Source organism: Electrona antarctica, assembly GCF_951216825.1.
Source record: "Electrona antarctica genome assembly, chromosome: 14".
Taxonomy (NCBI): Eukaryota; Metazoa; Chordata; class Actinopteri; order Myctophiformes; family Myctophidae; genus Electrona; species Electrona antarctica.
This window is the reverse complement of record NC_136795.1, coordinates 19,492,624-19,510,019: the sequence shown is the minus strand read 5'-3', so window position 1 is coordinate 19,510,019 and position 17,396 is coordinate 19,492,624.

Below are 17,396 nucleotides of genomic sequence, written 5' to 3'. Positions count from 1 at the left end.
GCCCAGGTTTTTTTTTTTTTTCTCTCTTTTTTCTCTCTCTCTCGCTGCACTGTATCTGCGGCATCTAATGGCTTCTTCTTGGTTCTAATGGGCTACCCCGCGAATCCATTCTCTTACCGCTTCTCTTACTCACGGCCATTAGTGTGTAGAAATCTGCTGTGTTTTTCAGGGGAGTCAGCTAAAATGGCCCGTTAGGTGTGAATGTACACGCCGCGTCCAGGCATTCTCTGTCACTGCACACACGCTAACACACACTAGAATCCTGTGTCCATTTCACTATGTGAGTGTACAGATGGAACCAAATGCACCCTTACTGGTCCATTTGTAGACTCAAAGATTTAACGGTGGCTCCTTCAAGGCAACTGTAGCTGTAGTATAGCATGCAGGCAATAAGAGGGAGAGATTGAGAGAGAGAGAGAGAGAGAGAGAGAGAGAGAGAGAGAGAGAGAGAGAGAGAGAGAGAGAGAGAGAGAGAGAGAGTAGACATTGAATGTCTACTGCCCCAGTGTGAGGGACCGTCACGCTTGCAGTCATTTTGTCACAGCAGCGCGCCACAGTGGCAATGAAGTTGTTGTTGTTGTTGTTTGGCGTTATTCTGTTTGTTTATTTTTAATTGCCCATGCATGAGTGAGTGCACCTGAGCGGGGAGTGGAGAGGGGCTGTCCCCGCGCTGAACGCATGAGGAAAAATTAAGAGGGGGATAGAGAGAGAAAGAGAGAGAGAGAGATCAGAGAGAGAGAGAGAAAGAGAGAGAGAGAGAGAAAGAGAGAGACATGCACAGATACAGAGAGAGAGATCGAGAGAGATATGGGAATGATAGTGGCTCAAGGAGAAAGCATAAAAGAGACAGAGAGACAAGCTTGAAAGCAATGAGAGCAATTTGTATGTGTGTGTGTGTGTATGTGTGTGCGTGCGTGCGTGCGTGCGTGCGTGCGTGCGTGCGTGCGTGCGTGCGTGCACATTTGTTTGTTCCTGTGTGTGTGTGAGACTGTGAGAGAAAGAGAAGGCAGCTGAGAAAATGACAAAAGGAAAGGGAAAGAAAAAATAATTCACAGAGAAATGAGAGGAAATAAATGGCAGCATGAGTGGGAGACAGAGGGGCGAGAGAGATAGGGAGGGAGACTGGGAGAGGGAGAGAGAGAGAGAGAGAGAGAGAGAGAGAGAGAGAGAGAGAGAGAGAGAGAGAGAGAGAGAGAGATTGAATGAAGGAAATTGATAGGAGACTAGAATACTAAAAAGCAGAGTGTGATAGAGAGGGAAGAGAGGGAGAGAGAGGGATAGAAGGAGGGAGGTAGATAGAGGGAGAGAGAGAGGGAGGTAGAGAGGTATCAGGCTGTGGGTTTTTGACTGTCACTCCGCGACATGATTGTCTGTGTCAGGGAGAGATAAGCAGTCCTCACATCCCCCCTGCCCTGGCGTCTTCAAGGCCGTCCAATCAGACCTGAGGAAAACGCGGCGCCGCACGCCCCGGGAGCCACATGAAAGCAGAGACTCCTCGCTATTATTCCAAACACCTCCGCATGTGAAATAACACACATGGGCACTGGAGGGAGAGGGAGGACGGGGCAGAGGGAGGGTGAGGAGAGGAGCAAAGACGAGGCGGAAAAAGAAAGAAAGTATAAGAGAGAGACAGAAAGAGAGAGAGAGAGAGAGAGAGAGAGAGAGAAAGAAAAATAAAGATTAGGGGATTGAATTAGCCTTTCGGATTGGGATTTTTTTTTGACAGCTCCTTTTTAGAAAAGGTTTAGAAGGCTCACGCTGCCCTTCTGAAGCAGAGGACATCTTTGAAATCCCCGCCTCACCACGACTCTCCCCTCCCTTTCCTATAGCTGGCGTAAAGCTCTCCCATTAGACAGCATTAAGGAGAGGAGATGGAGCGAGGTAGAGGTAGCGCTCCTATTCCCCTCCCTGTAACCCCAACCCCCCTCTCCACACCTCCCTTCAGCTCGGGCAGAGGGGCAGAGGGGCGGGGGGGGGGGGGGGGGGGGTGGGGGTGGGGGTGGTGGATTTAACATCCTTCCCTGTGCTTGGTCGTCTGACTGCTCTGCTCTCTGACTCGAGCCTGATGTACGCTTTGTTGCACGATGGTATCGTGTGCCGGAAACAGAAGATCTACACGCTCTACAATGCCTTTTGTGACATCACCAGAATAGGGTTCATGTGGTTAAGCATCTCCCAATGTGTCATCCGACAGACAGGACACCTGAAGACGACATGCATTAATCCTTCCTCCCTTCACAACGAGCATTAACCTGCAGGACTCACACTGAGATCTGTCGGGGATTACTGGATTAGCAGCTTTGGGCGGGTTTTATTAGGCATTAATAGGATTGATACATTTTCGACTGGGTAAAATCCAAACATGACTCCGGGCCACGATCCCGACGGTGGAAAAGCGAGGCACACATGCAGGGTTCTTCTCATTCTGTTTGAGACTAAAGCAACATAAAGGAAAATCCTACAAGGCGTTTTTGAAGAAGGTTGATCTAAAATTCCAAACACAATCCCTTTGTTAATGCACAGCTTCGGATCCACATATGGAGGACTGATTGTGCAGATCTGAGGGGTATAACAGGGGAGTATTGTATGGGGATAAGAGGCGCTTTAATGAGACAAAAAGCAGCAATGCACGCATCAGGCTCGCATAAAAGAAGACAGACTGTGCCAGGCATCAGTGGCGATCTCCAGTGTGTTCCCAAACAGATCCCCACCACGCGGCGCATCAATTATTCAACATATTTATCTATGCAATTTGACGGCCTCTCCCCCGCTTCTAAAGCTTCGAACAAATTGCGGAAGTGGATAAATTATGGCTCCGGGGGGCGCCCGAGCATGGCTCCAATCACTGGGCTAAGCGAGGCCGCCACTGCCGCCCAAGGGGACCCCGGGCGAAGAAAGAGAGGCGCCGTAAAACCGAATACTTGACCCGTTGGCTCGTCAAAACATGATGAGCCAGGCTCTAAGTGCTTAACAGACACCTCCGCGTCGCCGGAACAAATAAGCAGCACTTTGGTTGGTTGGTTGGTTGGTTTATTTGGGGGGGGTTGGTTTTGTTTCCTTGGTGAAAGAGACAATGACAGCGAATGTCTGCACAACACAGGAGACCTGTGGAGCGTTCACGATGCCAACACACACACACACACATCCCTTCCCCCACGAGTATAGGCGAAAAACACATCGACGCGCACACGCACACACACACACGCACACGCACACACACACACACACACACACGCTTTCCTTCCCCTCCTCTCTCTCTCTCCCTGCCTTGGTTTCCTCTTAGCCGGCATTTGGTGTGACACACGGCAAGGAACGCGGGTAGCCAATTATCAAACAGATGTCAATGTATGCCTTACAATACTAAGGGGAGCCCAATTACCAGACAGATGTTTTGTTTTGCCTTTACCCAGCATCCTCTCTGCTCGTGGTGGTGGGGGGGGGCCTCTAAGGATGACTCAACCCCCCCCCCCCCCCATCACCACCATCACCCCCCACCAACTCTCCCAACACACACAAACACAACCATCCTCCCACCCAAACCATCCTCCCCCTTAATCAAACAAACACACTTAAGTATGCACATGCACGCAAACACACACACACACACACACACACACACACACACACACACACACACACACACACACACACACACACACACACACACACACACACACACACACACACACACACACACACACACACACACACGGGGGGGCAGTCTTCAACATGCCAAATGGAGAGCCTGTGGATGTCAATCAGTAGAAGGTAAGGGGGATCAGCACCAAGGACAGCTCCCACAGGACACACACACACGCACGCACGCACGCACGCACGCACGCACGCACGCACGCACGCACGCACGCACGCACGCACACACACACACACACAAACATCCATTTTTCTCACTCTATAGTCTAAAGTAAAGGGTTAAATTAACACTGAGTCTGTGCTGCTTTACTAAATGGAAGTCTCCCATGTACACACACATACACGCACGCACACACGTTCAACCACTGTGTCTAACAATTTTGGTAATCAACTAGCTATTTCCTCTCTCTGATACGTCCATCTTTCCTAATGGCTTCCCCAAGCCTTCATCCCATCTTTTCATTTCCTCCTCTCCTCTCCTCTCCTCTCCTCTCCTCTCCTCTCCTCTCCTCTCCTCTCCTCTCCTCTCCTCTCCTCTCCTCTGCCCACCACGTGAAACGCTAGAGATGAAAATGTCTTCTTTGCTCCCCTTGATCAATAGGAATTTAATGGACACGGATTGGGTTCAGCAAGTTCATGCTCGCCAACGTGCCTAACTGAAAGCATGCGCACGCCGAGAGGCAGGCAGACCACCCCCCCCACACACCCCCCACCCCCCACACACACACACACCGCATCAGAGACGCACAAAGCCTCAAAAGCAGCTGCTAATTCAATCCAATTGAATTGCAAAATGCTACAAATGCAATCGGATCGAGGCTATCGGCAGCATTTGCCCCCGTAATAATTCACTGATTATTGATTTGCACAGACCACTCGGAGGGGTAAATCCATACAGGAGAAACCTTGAATATTTCATTGACAGCAGGGGATTCTGAGGCTGATCAATTCCCGGGGACATCATATTACAATCTGCCCTGCATGTCAGAGATTGTGCTTCATGGCAGTTTGTGGAGCTATATACAGTATACAGCCACTGGAATACTGAATAAGTGTGAAAATACGACAACGGCTGAAATATTATGAATAAGAAAAAGGCACAGCAGGGCAGGCTGAAGCCTGATTCATAGACTATACTAAGTTGTGTGCCGGTGTCGTGGCTCAGTAAATTGCAGATCTATAAGCTTGCAACGTGTCACGAATGTCACACGTTGTGAGCTTGTATATCTGCTATTTACAGCAGGCAACCAGTAGGCATATAGGCCTAATCTATATAGGCTTGACATCACACACATGCCTCATATGGTGTTATCTGCAACACACATCCCAAAACGGTAGACAAATGAATTCTCCTAAAGGAAAGATGAATATACCAGTAGACCTATAGTATAGGTCCTATACTATACACACCCAAATTAATTTCTGATGAGCTCAATGGCATTTCCCCTGTCTCTGACAGAACCGTCTTCCACATGATAGGTCTATGCAGGTCTTGAAGCATTTGAATCAATACTTTTATTGTTGCTTGTTTCATTTTCTATATGAACCTATAATTTCATATGAATCTAAAATAGATAATTTATGCTATAATGCAGCTGCATGCAACCAATTAGGGGGAAAAAACCCGAACATAAAATAAAAAGACTGTATTACTTCGATGAGGATATTGCTCAAAACATGTAATCACATCTACAATAACATTATTATTATTATTATTATTATTATTTAGGTCTATACAGAACAGGCGTTTTCCCTGTGACTCTACTGGGCTACAAGTCACTGTGCTGAGTGCTGACAGCTGGAGACTTCCACTGAGCAACGCAAAATGTATAAGCAACAAGCTATACCGAGTCACGTCTCCTCCTCTCTTCCAGTGAGTGTGTGCGACTGTGCGTGTATGCGCGTGCGTGCGCGCGCGTGTGCGTGTAAGTGTGCGCTTAATCTGACCTCAGGTTTCCAGATCATAAAAAGGCTCCCGAGCGAGGCGAGTGGCTGAATTTAATAGATAGACAAAATATATAGGCTATAATAAAAGAGAGAGACACAAAAAGGGGAAAGGTAATTTATATATGCTCCTATACTAATACATCCCGCTGTGACGCGGGACTCCGTGAACCTGTTCAGTGGTGTTATGTGATGGCGAGGTTAGCATTATTCTTCACAGAAGAAGCCTAATATCCAAATAATCCAAACATTTACACTTGATGATGCCTGGCTGCCATTAGAACGCACGGTATACTTTAGCGTTAGTCTTTAATACAGGCTATGGCTACTACTCTACTCCATCTCCATCGCACCGTGCGTGCATGTGTCGCTTGTCGAAAAAAGAGCAGATCTACAAGCTTTATAACAGAACTCTCGTCCTCGCGGTAGATCTGCTCCGTTCGTCAAGCGACACCGTCGTAGACCACTACAGGACCAGAGAAGGTAGAAGGTAGGCCTATATATCATTTGCTTTCCACTCACCTCATTGTTAGAAGTGCTGTCAGTTTCTCTCCTCGTGCGTTTACAGACCGACGGACAGCAGCGTTTACTGGCAATAATGTGGAATTCACACCGGGGGAAACGCCCCCCAATAACTATCTTTTCCCCGTTTTGTTTTAATCTCTCTCTCCATCCCGGAGCCGCTCTCCCTTAAAAAAAGAAAAGAAAAGAAAAGAATTGGGAGGGGGGGGGGAGTTCTAAGAAATAGAAAATCCGACTTACTGATACTATACACCCTTTATCCTTCCTTATAGATCGTGGAATGTCAGACTGCTCCTGGCTTCATCTCTCTCTCTCTCTCTCTCTCTCTCACGCGTCGATCTTGTCCTCCCATTGTTGCGAATCAAGCGTGGTCAAAGGGGCGCGGTGGATGCGAGGCATCAGGGAGAGAAAAGGGACTCAGCCTCTCTCTTTCTCTCTGACTCTCTGACTCTCTCTCTCTCTCTCTCTCTCTCTCTCGCTCTCTCTCTCTCTCATCATCGTGATGGTTATGCATACTGATCCAACACGGTGACAGTTTAACATACATATTTACCCTATACTGTTACAAGAACAAGGCTATGGACAAACATACATTCAACTGATTCAAGGCTTCATGGGGTGTGGAATTGATAGGAAATAAGTAGTTTTTCTGTTGTGAACTACTCCTTTGAACCCCATGTGGTTGAGTGGAATCACTCAGGGCTCTGTGCTAGTGTATTTTCTGTTTTCTGATATCGTGGGGAAAGCTTTCGCTGAAAATAGCCGGTCGGCAAGCTCACAAACACGTCACGCTGAGAGCGTTGTGAGCTTGTTGATCTGCTTTTTTTCTGCAAAATAATAACAATAGCCTATAGGCTATTACGGCTATGAGTTAATTTTGTTTAGGCTATAGTAGGCCGGCCTCTCCTTTACCCTCCTTGGTGCCAAGTGTCAAAATGCCATTAAAGGCTATAATAGCAACAACACCATAAGCACTGTAGCCTCATTAAACAATAGTCTCTAAATAAGGCTCAGGAAATTATTCAAATGTAACCTTCACCAAAGTGTTCAAAACGATAGAGCAGGCCGCGCACCAGAGGGGGCGACGCTAATTAGCGGAGTGGCAGGTAGCCTGGGGAGGCCTACCAGTCTGAGGCGCTTGGCCTCGACATGACCGTTAATTAACTTCTCAAAAAATTACACATGATGATGGCCGTCGCCAATTTACATTCCAGGGCCAGAATGATAGAGGTTTATGGTATTAATTCATCGTGGTCCGTCTCCCACCATGCACACTGCGCTGGCTTTACTGACATATTATGGGAGTATAGCTAGAAGAATTATCTTTGTCCTTAATAAATAAATCCTATATAGGCTGGTTGAACAAAGTCCCCTATAGGGCTCTATATTCTCCCTCTACACCAATGTCTTTGCTGAAAATAGTTATAATGCATTTTGAGCTTGTATAGAGCTACTATTTTCCATGTCTTTTTAAAATGAGTAAAACCTATAGCCTATTTACACTGTCAAATAACTCCATCTGACTCTGACAGCGTAAAAATGGAACCCAAATGGACCCTCCAATTGTTCACTCCCAAGAGTTTTTTTTTAAAACACAGGATTCATGTGTGTAGTGCAAGCCATTGAAAGGAAAGGAAAGCAGCCTGCTGCTTGCCCCATTCGAGAAGAAAGTGTGCGTGCGTGCGTGTGTGCGTGCGTGCGTGCATGCGTGTGTGTGGGCAGGGCAGGCTCCATGACAGCAGCCTCTCAGTGAGTGGCTCTGCAGCCATCCTGTAATCCTGTGTCCCGTGGGATTCCCGGCCGTTGCGTTGCGTTGCGTTGTGTTGTGTTGTGTTGTGTGTCGTACCGCAGACCGCAAGCCGCTCCGCTTGGGATTTCCGCTAGGCCCAAATCTCCCCCAAAAACCTGGCTTCATCCACTGGGGATAACAGCACAGCTCTGTGGCTCCCTGCATGGGCTCGCAGTGGGAAGTATAGTCAGTTGTGGACAGTAACTAACAGTGGTGTAAAGTAACCAAGTACCTTTACTTAAGTCCTGTACTCAAGTACAATTTTGAGGTATTTGTGCTTTACTTGAGTATTACCGAGTATTTCGCATTGTGAGCAGTGCAGGCCTGCTCAACAACACTGGCTGCAGTTCTAGTTAATAATGCTCAGTGTGAATGGCCCTTTAGGCTGCTCAATAGTGGTACCATTTTATCATGAGCATTAGTGAGGAGCAGTTATATGAAGATATGTTTAATATGAGTGAAGTGGTCCTTTAAGGATGCATTTTTGGAGGTGTTATTTGTACTTTTATTTTGAATACGTGACTTGAGTATGTACTTAAGGTCCACTACTGGAAGTAGTATATACTTGCTGTACAGTGGTGTGTTGCGTAATGGACAGGAGGGATATCCACACAGCCCAGAAGGCGCCATTCATCACCTTTTTATTATTTGTCAGACAGCGTTAGGATGCCGGCTTTTATTGGACTTGTGTGACATTGAAGGTGGGCTTAAACTATAGCACTACAACAGAGGAAGTGGGTGGGTGTGAGTATACGCACGTATGCACACGCAAGCACGCACACACACACACACACACACACACACACACACACACACACACACACACACACACACACACACACACACACACACACACACACACACACACACACACACACACACACACACACACACACACACACACAGTAAAACACACACCCTCAGAGTGTATCTGGCCATATGACCAGTATATGCTGATACAGCTGGTTACATAACACTGCTGCATGCCGCTCGTCAATCAGCCAGTGAAATGGGCTAGTTCCATGCAGGACACTGGGATATCATGCTTGACATTTTTTGTATCTATAAAAAAAATCACACCCGTGTGAAGTGAGTGGTGCAACTCTGTGTGGGGGTCTCCGGGGGGGTCTGTGGAAGTTCCAGACCCACAGGAACGCGGCCAGGGTGCCGGCCCAGTCGAGAAATGACAGAGTTACCGTGTGGGGGTCCCCGGGGGTCCCTGGAACATCCAGACCCCCAGGAATGCGGCCAGCGGGCTGGCCCGGTTCGGGCGAGCCGTCCCGCGTCCGAAACGGTCGTGCAATGACAGAGTTACCGTGTGGGGGCATTTTTCACCCGGTGCAAACTGCCAACTGCCTATAAGCGGTAATCCTGGGCGCTACTCCCCATAGACATATAAAGGAGCCCCTTTGGGCTCTGGAGCGTAAAATCCCGAGATTCCTTGCGAAGCCCCGCGGAAGCATGACTGTGCGTCACAGAGCGCATGTTCGGGTCTGATAAGTCCCGGAAAAGATGCGCTGTGATTGGCCAGTAGTCACTTGAGTGGCAGCGTGACGTAGTGTGCCGTCCACTCTTCCGGCGTACCAGTGTAAATTCTTCCGCCCTCCCGTCAACACACATCGCTCCAACGAACTGCAGCAGCCAATGAGGCATCTATTTTTTAAATATCTATGCTACTCTCCCTCTGCCAATTGGGGAGAGCCCCGAACTGAGCTCATGCTTCAATGCATGAGGAGTGAGCAGGCCGCTTCTTATCGCCTGACAACGGGGGAGTTTCCCCAGTAGGACGTAGCGCGTGGAAAGGAACACGTTATTCCAACCAGTTCCTTTCCGACTCCATCAGGCGCCCCGGCTGACCAGGGGGAGGAAGTATAGAAACCAAGATTACTTCATGTTTTTGTGAGGGTACCTACCCTATACGGGACACGGGGAGAACATGCAAACTCCACACAGAAAAAGGCCCTTTCACCGTTATTGGTGTCTTTGATGAGTGCAAGAAAGACAATCTCCCATCTCCCCATGTTTACTGTACACATGTAGATGTCTACGTAACACAAACAGAAAGATCTGCCAATTGATTCCTCCGCAAACACATGCCTGTGTATTTGTCACTGCTGTTGTATCCCTCCTGGCCCACCTGCCAGTGAGGAGCGCTCACATGGAGGTCGTAGCCTTGATCACACTCCTCCTGGCCAACATTCCCTGCTGACAGGTGGTGCCCCAGACCGAGTTCCCTCCCACGAACACGGGCCAATTGTGTTTAGACGCTCGACAAAGCCAGATGAGGTGGTCAGTGGTACTTTGGCACCTGATGAAGATCCACAATCAAAACGTTGTCAGTTAAATAAAAATGTTTGGTGTGCAGGCTCATAGTCCGACGTCCCAATAATCCGACATTACTAATCCTACCCCGAAACCTAACCGCAAGCGGAAGCCTTCGGTGAGTCTTCACTGGCCACGTATGTCGGAATAACTGGATGTCGGACTAACGTGTGCCCACCCCCCTGCAGGCTCTATCCTTTTTGAATGGTCAGTTACTTTACCACTGCACCACTGGAGTAATTTATTTTCTTATATGACTCCTCTTCTTTGTCTGTCATAGAACTAACAAAAAAGACAAAAGAACTCTTATCCGTGTTTCAACTGGCACGAAGGCAAGTAGATAATGACAGGATTAACATTTTGTGGGTGAACTATCCCTTTAATGCACAAGCAAGGTCTCAAAGAGGGGAAATAAGCCATAGGATCTTCTTGTCAATATAGTGTACTAAAGCACAGGCCATGTTAAAGCTACAATCCATATAAGGTTCACGTTAATGTCCATGTTGGCTTGTTCTTGTGGCGTTGTGTCATTGCTTTGAACTTAAGCACAAATTGAAACGGCAGCGTAATGATGTGTGCACAGTGTGGAGGTGTGACTTGTGTCTTATGGAACCAAGCACAGTTTTGTGTTCAACACAGCTATAGGTGCCGTAGGGTAGGCAATCTCCCTCCGAAACACGCACAAATGACTGCTACTAAGATGGCTCTGGGAAGCGAGGTTCTTACAGTATTGAATAATAGGCCTACAGTGTTAATTTATCCATTTGTACAGCCTCAGAGTTAAATTAAATACCATTATGCCCCTTTCCTGTCCTTTTGCTCTCTCCCCCCCTCTCGCTCTTTCTTTCTGCAACCTCCCGACTCTGTTTCTCTTCTCTCTCTCTCTCTCTCTCTCTCTCTCTCTCTCTCTCTCTCTCTCTCTCTTTTGCAGTCTCCTCAGATCCGTTTGGTATGAGCACATTTCTCATTCTTGCACATTTCTCTCTCTCTCTCTCTCTCTGCCTGGCTCCCTCCAGATTGCTGCTTTATTAAACACACTCGCCCCTATCTTTCATTTGCCACTTTCCCCCTTCGTTCTCCCTTACTCACTCCCTGGCTCTGTTTTTCTTATTTATTCTCTCTTTTGCACCCCCCCCCCCCCCCACCACCACCACCACCCATCCCCCCATGTGAGCATGCATGCATGCACATGCACGCACGCACGCACACACCGCATGCACACACCGCATGCACACAGAGGGCATGCATCAATGCAATGCACATCAGTCATTTCTCTGTGCACTTCATCAATCTCTCTCTTCCCTACATGATCTGCTTCTAAGAGGAGGGAGAGAGATCTATACTCTCTCCCCTCTCTCTCTCTCTCTACCTCATCATTCCCTTTCTTCGCTCAATCCCTCGAGCCATGCCATTCTCTGTCTCTCTCTCTCTCTCTCTGTCTCTCTCTCCCTCCCTCTCTCATTTTATCTTTCTCTCTCTTTCCCCGCGCTCCCTCCCTCCATCTGCGTGTGGTGGGACCCAGGGCAGCTATATTTAGCGTCAGGTTAAGCGCTCCTGTCAAAGGTCTGATTTGTATTCTCAGCATGTCTGGCTGACTCGCGGCCCTCACGGCGACGCAAACAAAAGGCCCCCCTAGTTTGAATATGCACCGAGTCCCACTGGCTCACCAATCAAAGAACCCCCTTTCTCTCTCTCTCTCCCTCTGTCGTTCCCTATGCCATGGGCGCCACCTGCTACGTTGGGGGGAGGGGGGGGGGGGGGGGGGGGGTATAGGCGGGGCAGACGGGTAAAGGGTTCACTGTAGAATACTCTCTATGTACAGCAGCCGTATTGGAAAGAAATTGCATGGGCCTCTTCCTCTACTTCCTGCACAGGTGTTACCAATGATACTAACGAAGACTGTGTTTGTGTGTGTGTGTGTGTGTGTGTGTGTGTGTGTGTGTGTGTGTGTGTGTGTGTGTGTGTGTGTGAGTGTGTGCGTGCGTGCGTGCGAGAGTGTACTTTAAAATTAAAGCGTTTGAGAAGCACTATAAGCTACACTAAATGGAACAGAGCCTTCATTAGTATCATTCGTAACACCTGTGAAGTAAGTAGGAAAGGCCAATTTCTTTCGATTCTGAGTTTTCATCCAGAAAGTGAAAAAAAAAAAAGTGTGTGTGTGTGTGTGTGCGCGTGCATGCATGCGTGCGCATGTGCGTGCGCATGCATGCGTGCGCATGTGCGTGCGTGTGTGTGTGTGTGTGTGTGCATGCGTGTGAGATAAACACACAGATACACAAGAGTGTCTTACACTGCCACCATCACTATACTCTGAATGTGTAGGGGGGAAATGGTTGCACCCCCACAGCCCCCCCATGGTCTCCTCCCCGCCACGGGTGACCAGAACATGGGGTGGCACTGAGGGGGGGTTAGTTCCAGGAGGTGAACAGGGAATAGAAACGTCACAGTGAAGTGACAGGAGGAGAGTCAAGTGAAAGACACAAACATTACACATCACTGTACCGTATGACAGCCACAAGCCCTCTGTTGCTATTCAGGGGTCCGGGAGGGTAGCAGAGAGGTGTGAGACCCCCCTGCTGTGTTCCCTGTCCCTGACACAGCCTGCCCGGTCTCATCTGGTCTGTCGGTGGCTTCAGCTCTGGGTGACAGGCTGAAATGGCACCCCACTATACTGCTGTATGTGTCCATGGGGGCCACTCGTCCCCAAATACACATCGACTTCACTTGCAATTTCATCACCTCGGGAGAACACTTTTTTTTCCAGAGGCAGTTTAGTTGTTTGGCCAACTGGCCAAGGAGGTTTGCACAGAGTATAGGAGAACAGTGACAAGAACGCTGACGGGAAATAGATGACTGGAGAGGGACGTGCAAAGCGGGCGTTGACTGAGTCAAACCTGGACTTTGCGGATGCAGAGTTACAGTTACAGGTTAATCCAGACATACCGATAGTCCGACATACGTGGCCGGTTAAGACTCACCCATGGCTCTGACATACGTGGCCGGTTAAGACATGGCTTCCGCGTGCGGTTAGGGTTAGGTTAGGGGTTAGGGTTAGGTTAGGGGTAGGGTTAGGTTAGGGGTAGGGTGTCAGACTATTGCGTGTCGGACTGTTAGGACGTCAGACCAAAGATATGTGGCCGAGTTACACTTTTATCAACTTAAACCGTACTCCCCCAGGGCTCTATAGGTCTGCTCCCGTTTTTCCCTTTTTGAGCCCACAACGTTTCACATTGCAACACGTTGTGTGCTGGAAAATCTGCAGTTTTCACCCATGCAATGTTCCTCCTGAGCACTAGGGTTCAAATAACCTAGTTCCTTTCCAGTCGTGAATCAGAATCAGAATACATTTTATTGTCTCATCACAGTTTTACAAGTAAAAAAGTGTGTGAAATTCGTTTTTATGTGGGATGCATAGTAAATATTGCTCGGTGCAGGCATTGCCTAGGGGAGGTGGGGGAGGAGGTGGTAATAATTTACGATTCTGTGCCTATCGGTACAACTCCAAATTCGCTGAGATGGCTCTAGTGGCCATCACAATGTCCGGCACGCCTCTGTGCCTGTCGTTGCTCATGCCCACCAGCCTCTGTGCCTCTCGTTGCTCATGCCCACCAGCCTCTGTGCCTCTCGTTGCTCATGCCCACCAGCCTCTGTGCCTCTCGTTGCTCATGCCCACCAGCCTCTGTGCCTCTCGTTGCTCATGCCCACCAGCCTCTGTGCCTCTCGTTGCTCATGCCCACCAGCCTCTGTGCCTCTCGTTGCTCATGCCCACCAGCCTCTGTGCCTCTCGTTGCTCATGCCCACCAGCCACCAGCCTCCGTCATTGGTTTTCTGCCTAACTACTGCTGTAGTCATTTCTCACCGAGTGGGCAGAGTGGCATAAAAAAAATCACACCGGTGAGTGGTGCAACTCCGTGTGGGGGTTCCCGGAACTTCCAGACCCACAGGAACGCGCCCAGTGTGCCGGCCCAGTTCTGGCGAGCCGCCCCGCGTCCGAAACAGTAGAGGGACTGTACTGTATACTGTCACACCCAAAATCATCATAGTTAATATGTTTGTGTGTGTTAGGCTGCACAACAGTGATACTTGGTGGAAACCAACCAAGTGCTATTTTCGTGCTCGGACACAGCCAGGGACACAGCCAGGGACGCAGCCACACACAAAGCTCCGTATTGGAGTGGTTGCACCACTCAAAAAGGCAAACAATTATGCTTAACCTTAAAATAAACAATGCGATAAATCCAAGACACTGGGATTGAAAGGCTAATGCTTAATGGCGACGCCACGGCGCCATGTGGTTTAGCAGGGGCTTGGGGAGTTATTGAATGCGGTCTGCTCATGTGAGAGGCAGTTCCACGCGCGTCACTGAAGGGGGCATCAGCAATTGTGTGTGATATTGGGGAGGAAGGGCCCCTTCGCTTCCCAGTCCGTTCTCATCTCACGAGAAGGAGCGCCTGGTAAAGATAAAGAACTATAGGGTGGGATATCCGTTGCATCTACTTCACACGGAAGCTGTGAAGTAGATGCAACCAACCAATCATGACACGGTTTTCATGCCATGAGAATATAAACAGTTGTAACTTGTGTGGTACTTCCTGTACTTTCACTTATAGGCCCAATCCACACCAATGATTCACCATGCAACTCCAGTTGCATGCAATCATTATCCCCAATGGCAGTTGCAAGGAGACACTTAGCAGTTCTTGCCTAGCATGAGGTTCAAGTGTGTTAAACTGGTCAGGTTCTAGACCCTTCCCTCACTGTGAGGACTAATGAGGAGGCTCTGGGCGTCTCACTTGGCCCCAGTGTGTCACGGTTGAACCACCATGTTTATGACTATTGACTATTGAGAGCAAACAGAGAGATGACCCAACAATATCAACAAAATATGGGATTGCTTGATTTAGCACAAAATAAACCCTCTCATCCGTGAATCATATCAAATTTGTGCTGAGCAATTAACCAACATTTCAGGTGTGGTAAAACAATAATTGACTGACATTGGTTCAGTTCTTCAATTTCAGTTTTGATGCACAAAATGTAATTTGCATACAAAACTTCAATTTCTAGAATATGCTGTATTTGTATACAACAAATCCAGTTTGGGATGAGCAGTCAAACATTTTTGGCAACTGCACCCCTGGCCTGAATTGTATTACTTTATAGCACCTTTTGTCATATTAACAGTAGGCCTACAGTACATAAATATGTAAATATTTCCCTATCTTTTCAAATATACAGTATGTCACGAGGAATACTCGAGAGAATATTTGTTTCCATTATTTAGGCCTACCTGAAAATAACTTACAGTATACTGTACTTTAACCACTTAAACCCCAGCATTCCCATTCTTTGGGGAACATTCACCACAAATAGCCAATTTACATGAAGCCCACAATGCGTCACTTTGTGATGCTTTGTGAGCTTGTACAGTAGATCTGCTACTTTTGGTTAAGAGACTGGTGTACAGGCTGAAAGTTGGTACATTTTTATCAATATTTATCAATATATTTATCAATATCACTTCAGTGGTTAATTAAACCGAAGTATTTGCAGCACACCTGGACTTGCATCAAGGCACCCTGGAATTAAGGAAGGCACCCACTTTGAGAAGCCCTGACGCTCATTACACCAAAATGAACCAACAAAACCAACAGACACATTCCTTGACAGAAGATACAGTTGTGTAAATCATAGGTGGTTTCCTAGATTAAGTGATGATGATGATGATGATCTGTATCCAGCACTTTATTGTGTAAAGTACTTTTTGAAATATTTATTCAGAAAGATGTCTTGTCCATAAAACTAGTATTTTTAATGTAACACTCAACTGGAACAAGCTATACAGAGACTACTGCCACCATTTCTATGGTCTATGCAAAATCACAAATGGGTGCAGCTAAACTTTGTTCAGAAATGTTTAATTATTTTCAAAACTGAACTGAACCCTAAAAGCACTCAGTCAATTAACTTTGAGTGCAGATAAGTGGTGGTAAAGTAAAGTAGAGACATACAAAACAAATGTTCCGGTTGTTTTGTAGACACAGGCCAACTGAGGTACTCGTCTTTATCTCTCCAGATAAATAGCTTCCAAAGTGGGCAAGTCACCAATAAGATAACAAGCAAACTATTCAACATGTTTTCACTTTTCACCTATAATACTTTTCCAAGGTCAGACTACATAACTACTAAAGTTATAGTAGTGGTGTCTGTCTGTCTGTCTGTCTGTCTGTCTGTCTGTCTGTCTGTCTGTCTGTCTGTCTGTCTGTCTGTCTGTCTGTCTGTCTGTCTGTCTGTCTGTCTGTCTGTCTGTCACACCCCTAGCAAGCTTCCCTTGTCTTCACTTTAAGCACACAGCATAAAGCTAGCTTAAGCACAAAGCATAACAATATGGCACACAACCTGCAGACAGTAAACTGAAATGAATGGCAGAAACAGGGTTCAGCTTATGGGGGTGACAGATGGCAAAAAGGGTTGAAATAATGTTCTCGGGTTTTATGTTGGCTGGTTGATTGAGGAAGCCCAGGTGTGTCCAGACTCCACTCCAGGTACGGTACAGAGGGTGTGTTTCGTCCGACGTACTAACAGTCCGACAGGCATTAGTCCGACACCCTACCAAAACCCAAACCCTAAACCTAACCTCAGAGGAAGCCACGGGTTAGTTTCAACCTGCCACGGGTTAGTTTTAACCAGCCAGGCATGTCGGGAGCCACAGGTGAGTTGTAATCGGCCATGGGTTAGTTACAACCGGCCACTCATGTCGGGAGCACCAGTACTGTCGGACTAATGCCTGTCGGACTGTTAGTATGGTATGTCTAACCAACGTATGCACCCCCGGTACGCGCGTGCACACAGAACGCGTGTCCCCCTCGATTCATGAGCCAAGTAAATGGAACCCCAAATGGCTACTTTGCATAACAGGATTACAAGAGAGTGTGTAAATCCTCACACCTCACATACAATGGTAAGCAACACAGCATTTTGGCTTCAGTAGGGTGCCACTGCCATCTGTATGCAACAATTTTTCCCCAGCCACCTTCGAAGCAGAAGAGGGAAATACTCATTCAAAGCAAACTTTTAGTTTCAGCTCCTATAATTCACTCAAGTTCCCTCAGCCTTGAGAAGATTGACAAAGACTAAAACTATAAGCTAATTTCCTAGACAAACATGT